Here is an 8,756-nt window from a genome sequence, read left to right on the forward strand (position 1 = left end):
AAATTACCCCCCAACACCACCAGCATGAAAATGTTTGAATTCTAGAAGCTCTGAATTGCAATCTGGGACTATTCCAGACAATAAACTGCAGTAAGTGCGGCATCCATTTTGGTGAGAAAAATACAACTTTCCTTATTCAAATTAATTCCAGTAGTATTCTGCTCTTACTAGGATGCAGCAGTTTTCTAGCTTGGCAGATAGTTCTGGAGGAAATCACTGAAGAAATTAACACATTAAAAATATGGTTTGACCAAAACAAAAAATTGTCATTAAACTTAAATAAAACAGGGATGAAGTGGATGTGTAAGAGTCACTAGGTGTTCACTGGAAAGTTATTTATTTCTATATTTATTTATTTATTTATTTTCATTGTTAGTTGGTTTTATCTTTTCTGTTTTGTTTTGTTTCATCAGGTTCTTTTTGTCTCTTTCTCTAAAACTGTATTGTAGCATTATTAGTTACTATGAGTTATTACAATTATTGTTGTTGCTGCTATTATTATTAATATATAAATAAAAATAAAGAAAAAATACAATTTGACTCTTTTACGACAACGAACGCTGAGCCATTATTATACAGAAAACAAATTCACACACAACATGCTGAGATATGAACAGCTTAATGCTAACTTTAACATTGAAAACACCATAGACATGCTAATGTGTTAGCATTGGTCCCATTTTTAAGTTATAAATACATCTGTCAACTGTTTCAGAAGACCATAACGGGTCGGTTTAACATAAAAAGGTAAATATTACTCACAGACATATGCTCTTTAGGGTTGTAGCGGGGAAAATTAAGATAAAGCGAAATAAAACAATGAATCAACAAAGCACCAGATCGAAGCACTGCTTCACCTGCGAATCACTGCTTCGATTGGTTCAAGATTCAAAGCAAAGCCGTGCTGCAGAAAAGTTGATTACAGACCTGCTGCAGGGTCTGTAATCAGTGTAGAGAAATGATCATTTTCCTGACAAACACCCCCAAAAACAACGGCCACTCTGAAGGACTGATAAGGGAATCGTTAAGCAAAAAGGTTATTGATGTCGGTGGATCAAATCATTTCTTAACAATACGCGAAAGGAACCGGTTCTCTATACCCATCCCTAAACATGAGTATTGCCATATTTCCTGTATTACATCATAATGTATTTTCATAGTGTTACTTGCATGTTATGGGCACAAAGGTACAAACAGGTGTGCAAGCAGAAGAAACACAGAAACACTACACATTTGCACTTGGTGATACAGATGTAATGACACAATCACCCCTTGCCAAATACAGCAGTGTTATAGGTTCATGCCCAAAGTTTCAGAAAAAATCTCTAATGCTTTTGAAATCCTGAATGGGGGCAGCTCAAAGAAAAGAAAAAGTAAATAGCTTTGCAATCCATGACGCACAAGGATCTTATAGAAATGTATGCTATTTTCCAGCTTGTATGCAATGTGTTATGGTCACATGTTTTGGGGAGATGATTGTATCACAGCAGTTTGACCTTTAAAAAATTCTCCAAATGAGTGGTGCCATATTTCCTTTTTACATCATATTCTATACTGTGTGGTGTTACATGCATGTTATTACAGGCACAAAGGCAAAAACAGGTGTGCAAACAGAATGACCAATTATTGCTTGTTTACAGTAATAATGGCACACATCAAAATTAAAGACAACACATATACATTTGACATTGTTTATGTGCACTAAAGTTGAAGCAGTCTGTCGTCCGAATTGAGGCAAAGTGGGTGAAGGCCGCTGCAACTGGAGTCACGCCGCCACTAGCTTGGGGGGAATGGGGACCTGCTGCAGCTAATAATCACGCAGCCCCCGGAGGGGAAAGGGGTGGCGTGAGCGGTTGCTGGGATTGGGTGTGTGATGGGGGGCAGGAAGGGAGGTAAAGGGAAAATGGACCATGCTTCAGTCTTTGTCCATGTGTAAGTCTGTCAGTTTATTGTCTTTGTGGGTTGAGATAAGAAAGGAGCCGAATAATTTCACCAAGGTCTGAAGACATTCCTCTGGAGGAAAACAGTCAGGCAATTTGTCTTTCAGGCTTGATAAGCCTGGCGTGTTGTGGTTTGAGCAGTGAAAAACACTTTTTTACAGCTTCACTAGAACAACCAAATCCCAATTATGAATTAAGAATATTCCCAATTGGCCTCTGAAATCTTCATCTTCATCTGCAAGGCACGCATCTGCTCCCAGATGTCATCCAATTTGCGTCTGAGTTCAAGAGTCATCACAGTCTGAGAATGCACTATCTTGCCAACCTCGTTAATCATGACGGACAAGCGAGGGGCTGTGGTTCTTGATGCCGCCGTCTTGCCAATTTTCCAGTAGATCAGGGTAGCGCATATAATTTGAGGAATTCACAGTCTGGTGAAGTAGGGACTTGAAGGTTAAAGCAGAAGCAGAGATAGGGGAGAGTGGAGGAGATACGACCGCCCTCGTCGGAGTCCCAAGCTGTGTGATACAGATGTAATGGCACAATTGCCCCTTGCCAAATACAGCAGTGTTATAGGTTCATGCCCAAAGTTTCATATAAAACAAAAAAAACCTCCGTGAGGTGGCAACCAGATATTGAATTCCTGCGTGGGAGCAGCTCAAACAACGGAAACAGCAAATAGCTTTGAATCTTGACAGCATAGATGTTTATGTATCTCATACTCTGCCAGTTCACCCGGGGCTGTCCATTAAACACCAATGGGGCCTCAGACTTATACACAGACACAATAACATAACCTATATTCTGGAACCAAATGGAAGAACACTCATTGTACTTCACACCAAAAAAGACCCAAAATGCACACTAACGTGTAATATATCAAATCCAATTCTTTCGGTTGTTTTCACATCCATCGCTTGTTTTGCCAGGACTGCTGCTACAATTCCAACAAATCACAACTGACAACATAACCTCACTGGCAGAGTTAATAATTACTGTCTTTAAAGAATGATCTCCTCGGGAGAAAAAAAGGGGGGGAAAGAAGAAGAAAAACTTGCATGCTTGTGCTACTCCAGTCTTTATATGTATAATAAATAGAGTTGTCTGAAGGCATCAAGGGATATTGGGAGTTATTAAATGTTATATGACACTGGGTGAATTATTGCCCTAACTGTCTCTGCTGGAGTCTCTGCTGGGCGTCTCATTAACCTGCTGTTACATTAAGATGTTCTCCAGCTTCTACTACACTGTCAACTTAAGTTTCTGGTTAATTAGTGCAACATGAGTCACAAGATAATCATAAGATGCCAAAAAAAAAAAATAAAAAAAAAAAATTAGCGAGGCAACAAAGAGCAGAGGAATAGAGTAGTGGCAATTAGTTGATATTTATGAGCCATTTATGACAGAGTGTTTGCTAGATGGATGAATTTATCAGGTTGTGCAATCGGTTAAAGCCTCGCTCACTCCGGGCAAATAATGTATGTGCTCATCATTTAGAACTGCTCAATGGCTGCACCAATGCTCTGGTATTGTGGGGATGCTGGAAGCAGGTGCAGGGTGGCTTTGTAGATTTTAGATGCACAGACAGTGAAGCACTCATTCCCCCTCGCGTAGTCCAAGTGGTGCGGTCCTCAGCCTTAAAGGCAGAGTGCACGGTGCAGATTAGTGCACAAACTCTTACTTAACCATCATAAAGCAGAGGACAAACAAACCATTTGCATGGTAATGCTCACACTTTATAGATTAAAAATGTCATTGTCAGGTCTGCAAATCACCTGCAGCTTCATTTTTGATGATTATTCATTAAATCTCACTGACGTCTCTCACCTGATATAAGACACGTGGAGGCGCGCGCCGCATCTGTTGCAACCGTCTGCAACTGTCCTTTACAGCGCCACAGAGGCAACCATATGACAACAAGCCTCCCTATCGCCATGGCAACAACTGCACCATTGCTAAGGCAACAGCTGCAGAGTGCTACAACAAGCAGGAGAGTCTTCATACAGTTTTCAGCATCACAGCTCTTTTTTGTGTGTGTGGTTTAGTTTTCTCCTCTCTTCTCTGTGCTTTTTCATCTCTTTTTTCTCCCCATCACCGCGGTGCAGATGTAATTCACACTCTCCTCCTCAACACATTTGCTTTCAGTCTAATTCCTTCTGTCTTCACACACACACACACACACACACACACACACACACACACACACACACACACACACACACACACACACACACACACACACACACACACGCTCAATACAGCCCACTCTTCCTTTCTCTTTCTTTCACTCTCCCCTCCCTCAGGTATTCTTTTCCATGCTCTGCTGTCTTTTTCCTCTTTGTGTGAACCCTCCATCCCTTTTTCCTTCCCATCTCCAATTCTCCATCTCTTTTCAAAATCTCTTTTATTTTATTTATTTATTTTTTTTTTGCTCATCCTGTACAGAAAAACTCTCACCTTCCCATCTCTCACCCCTTTCTGTCTCCTGCTAAATTCTGATACCACCCTCCTCTCCTCTCTCTCTCTCTCTCTCTCTCTGTCTCTCTCTTTCTCTCTCTTCCCAGCTCACTCTCTCGCTCTTTCCCTGTGGCCCTCCCCTCCCTTTTCATGTTTTTCCCCCTCCCTCCATCCTCTCTTTCCCTCACTGGTTCAGTTAGTCAAAGAAGAGACTCACGGAAGGACAGAAAGGGGGGAAAGGCAGGCTGAGAGAGAGAGAGAGAGAGAGAGAGAGAGAGAGAGAGAGAGAGAGAGAGAGCAGGAGTGGGGCAGGCTGGGGAGAGGGGTGTGGGGTCTCAGCCCTCTGTCGTGGGGGGTTGGGGGAGTTGAAATACACCCCAATATTGTGTTCTAAGTACCATGGACTGCCTCTGCATTGTGACTACAAAGGTAAGCTCATCCGCTCCCTGTGACTCGGACTCTGAGAGAGGAGGCGCGACTGTGTGTGCACAAGCTGTGATGCGCAAGCTGTGATGCGCTTTGTGACAGGTTGCTTCTACACCTGCCGTTTTCTCCTCAAACACATCCCCGTCCTTTGTTGTTCCTGGAGATGGGGCTGAGCTGCACCACTCTTCGATATCTCTCTGCTGTGGATGAGCGTCTGTGCGTCTCTCCTCCGCGCCACGCGCTGTGCTGGCTGACCTGAGTGGATGTAGTGAAAGCCGCCACTGTGGGGCTTTGTGTCATGCCAGAGCTGCAGAATCTGTCAGGGAGAAGACCAGGAGAGGCCACTCCGCATGCTAATTTCTGCTTCCCTCTTTTGTCTTAACCCCGATTGTTGCTTCAGGACACATCTGCTTTCTGTCCTCGTGGGCACCATCTCAGAGTCTTGGTTGGCTCACACTTTTAGGTTGTGTCAGAAGGTGAAATATGTGTGTATTTGTGTTAAGATTTTATGACAAAATACAGGGGGAAAGAAGCCAAACATTAAAATGATTGTAATCACTAAAGTTTTGTAGTGAGTACAATTCCAAACTTTGCTTCCATCTTCTTCACTCTGGAGATTAGCTTCTATAGCTTATATATCACATTTGACTCAGAAATTACAAAATAATTCCTTTTATAGACTGTGACTAAACATTGGAGCAGGTATACTTTCTGAAAAAAAAAAAAAAAATTCCTGTGAGCAGTCTTACACAAACCCAAACCTAATCCTAACCACAGAGTCTTCAGGGGCCTTCAGTGCCTTATGTTGGTCACGATTCTTTCTTCTATAAAAGTTGTTTCCTTGCTGCTTCCACACAAATTAATATAAGGTTGTTTTTTTTACTTCAGAAAAAAAAAGGCTATATATTTCATCAGTTGACAAAAGATTAAGGTGTCTGTACTGCATTAAATTAAGCACTTCAAAAAGCAAGGAAAAGAAAAAAGGTTCCACTAGAATTTGAAGTGAGGTTGTTGAGTTCAGATTAGTCGTTACACCACAGAACCACTATGTCAGAGGACAAAACTTTGTCTTTGGTAAATTTAAAGCTGTGTTCACATTCTAGTCATCTTGTGGTCTGTGCATCACTTTGGTCTGTGGACATTTTTTTTAGTGGCCCCACACTTGTCACTTGATTGCTAGACATTGCTGGCATTAGCCATTTCATGAGCTCAGCTACATTGTCTGGACCTATTTCAGTCTTCATCTGCTTTTTAGAGCAAACCCGACAGCTTCATTTGAAAGCTGTTTCCACAATTTTTTGTTGTTGTTTGTTTTTACATTTTATTTTGTCATTGTTGCACAATTCTGGAAATTTGGACATATACATTATTAGCATTATTCTCTTCTCTAATGTGACAAGCAGCGATTTTATAGATCTACTCCAGTGACCGTAAATTGATCTACATTTCTGTCAAAATGGTGTAGGTGAGCAGTTTAAGCAGACTTGATCTGTGATAACCAGTGTGAGCATGGAGAACAGAAATTCCATATGGAGTTCTTGCTAGCAAATCAATTTTCACCTGGATTAACGTTAGCTGACATGGCTGAATTAGCTGATTTGGCTGATGTAACAATTAGCCGATTGAGCTCTAAAAATGTAATTAAAAATTATAAAAATGTTGAAAATCCATGTGTCCTGTCCAAGAATAAGGGCTAAGGATTAGGCTCAGGGCTAGGGTTAGAGTAAGGTTTAGGGTTACAGGTCATTATAGGTTAAGGGCTAGGGTTAAGGTATGGGTAAGGTTTAGGGTTACAGCTCATTAAGGTTTAGAAATATGCCATTTTTGGCCAAACAATCCACATTATTGCTTGTTTGTTTGTTTTTGTTTTGCCAAAATGTACCAGTACGGAGTATCTAACACCAGATGGTTGTAGTCTGAAATGTACATGGCCGAAAAGTCCTACACGTGCAAAATAATGTATGTTCTGCTGCAATAATGTGAACACATCTTGAGTAGGAGGAAATACAAGGCGGGAAATGTGCGTAGCTTCTGACGTTTCTAACTACACTAGTCAACACAATTTTTCTAGCATGGATTTTTTCATCAGATTTTGGGTGATTTGGGGACTCTGAATTCAAATGTGGTGTTAGTTTTTGCCAATCACATCACATTTTTGAGATATGAAAAGAAAACATTTTAAAAATTGATATTTTTTGATGAAAGTTTAAAAAATTAGGTTGCTTTTAAGCACCCATATATGGAATAATGTTTGTAATGGAAGGCAGCTACTCCTTTAAGAATGCATTTCTAAAACTACGTTTATGCTTGCACCATTTTTTGAGCTTTATAGACCACAGTATACAAATACTAAATAAGTAAATATATATTGAAAAAATACAATCTGAAGCATTATGCTCATCACAGGTAAGGCACCACTGAAAAGCTTTTTTTTTTTCTTAGTTTTAGTGTCTTTCTCAAAGAATAAAAGTTGCAGCTTTAAACCAAAAGCATGCAAAAAAAACACAAAAAGGTAACCCTGTTAGTTTAAAATGATCAGCAGTAAGACTGACTATACAGAGTAACTCAATCTGCATCACATGTCTCATGCACTATATCCTCTTCTTCTTCATCATCATAAGTGAATGAAGACGTGGAAGAAGTAAACTCGCCCTTATCAATTTCTGGGAGCTTGGTGAAAATGGGTACTAATATTTCATCACTGTGGGGAACCGGTTGTATACCAGATGGTGCACTGGGGTATTGCAAGTGTTGTTTGTTTTTCTTATTAAATCCCTTAATGTTTACAAGGCAGAAGTATCGGTCATCTAAGTGGTTTTTCAGTTCTCCCCAAACCTTTGGCACATCAAATTTGAGCTTAGCATTCTTTCTTTGAGACCAGGATCTCAAGGTTTCGACACAAGTTGTGCAAACTTGATGAGACACCCAATTTTTGTCCTGGTCACCAAGTGGTACTCTGAAATAAACAAGGTACACTTTTTTGATAAAAGTATTGATGTTACGTCTTTGAGGTGGTAAAGTGAAGCAACCACAGATATAACAGTGCAACACTTCCTTCGCTTGGAAGTCGTAGACATGTTAGCTACCTTAGCGCAAAGAAGAATCATGGCAAGGTCTTCGCAAAACTGTAAATTGCCAAACCTATCACACAATAACAAACATTCCTGTTAAGAAACTAATGCTGTTACAGTCAAACATACGCGTATGTTTAAAAATGACATGTCTTAACCTTACTGCTTTGTCTGGAAACAGCCATTTTTCTTACTTCGTGGCTACGTCTCGTATCAATCATTGAAGTAAAAGCTGCAGTCTTGCATACCTTTACGACTCTTTGTTCACAATTTGCAAACCTGGTTTAAAAACTATGCCTTTGAAGCTGCTTTTGTGCATGATTAGTGGCGTCAAGCCCATGAGTGAATGCGCAACTTTTGTGTAATCCATCAATTAGATTAGATTAGATAGAACTTTATTGATCCCTTGGGAAGACTCCCTCAGGGAAATTGAGGTTCCAGCAGCATAGTGTAGCAGCACACAGGGTAAGAAGCACACCAAGTATCAAAAGTGAAGAAACCGTACAGGTCATGCAGATTGCAAAAAAAAAAAAAAAAAAAAAAAAAAAAAAAAAAAGTGATGTGATGTGATAGAGGAAATCGGAGCTCAGATCCAGATTCAGCACCCCAAAATTGCTCTAAATCAGTTCTCAAATCCACATATATATATATATATATATATATATATATATATATATATATATATATATATATATATATATATATATATATATATATATGTGTGTGTGTGTGTGTGTGTGTGTGTGTGTGTGTGTGTATAAAATCAGTGCTATTGTACCTTCACAACCATATTTTGAGGTCATAGAACATCTCATAAGACACTTAATAGAAGAACCCGTTCATTGTGCACCCAGATTCCATG

Source organism: Thalassophryne amazonica, chromosome 9 (assembly GCF_902500255.1).
Source record: "Thalassophryne amazonica chromosome 9, fThaAma1.1, whole genome shotgun sequence".
Taxonomy (NCBI): domain Eukaryota; kingdom Metazoa; phylum Chordata; class Actinopteri; order Batrachoidiformes; family Batrachoididae; genus Thalassophryne; species Thalassophryne amazonica.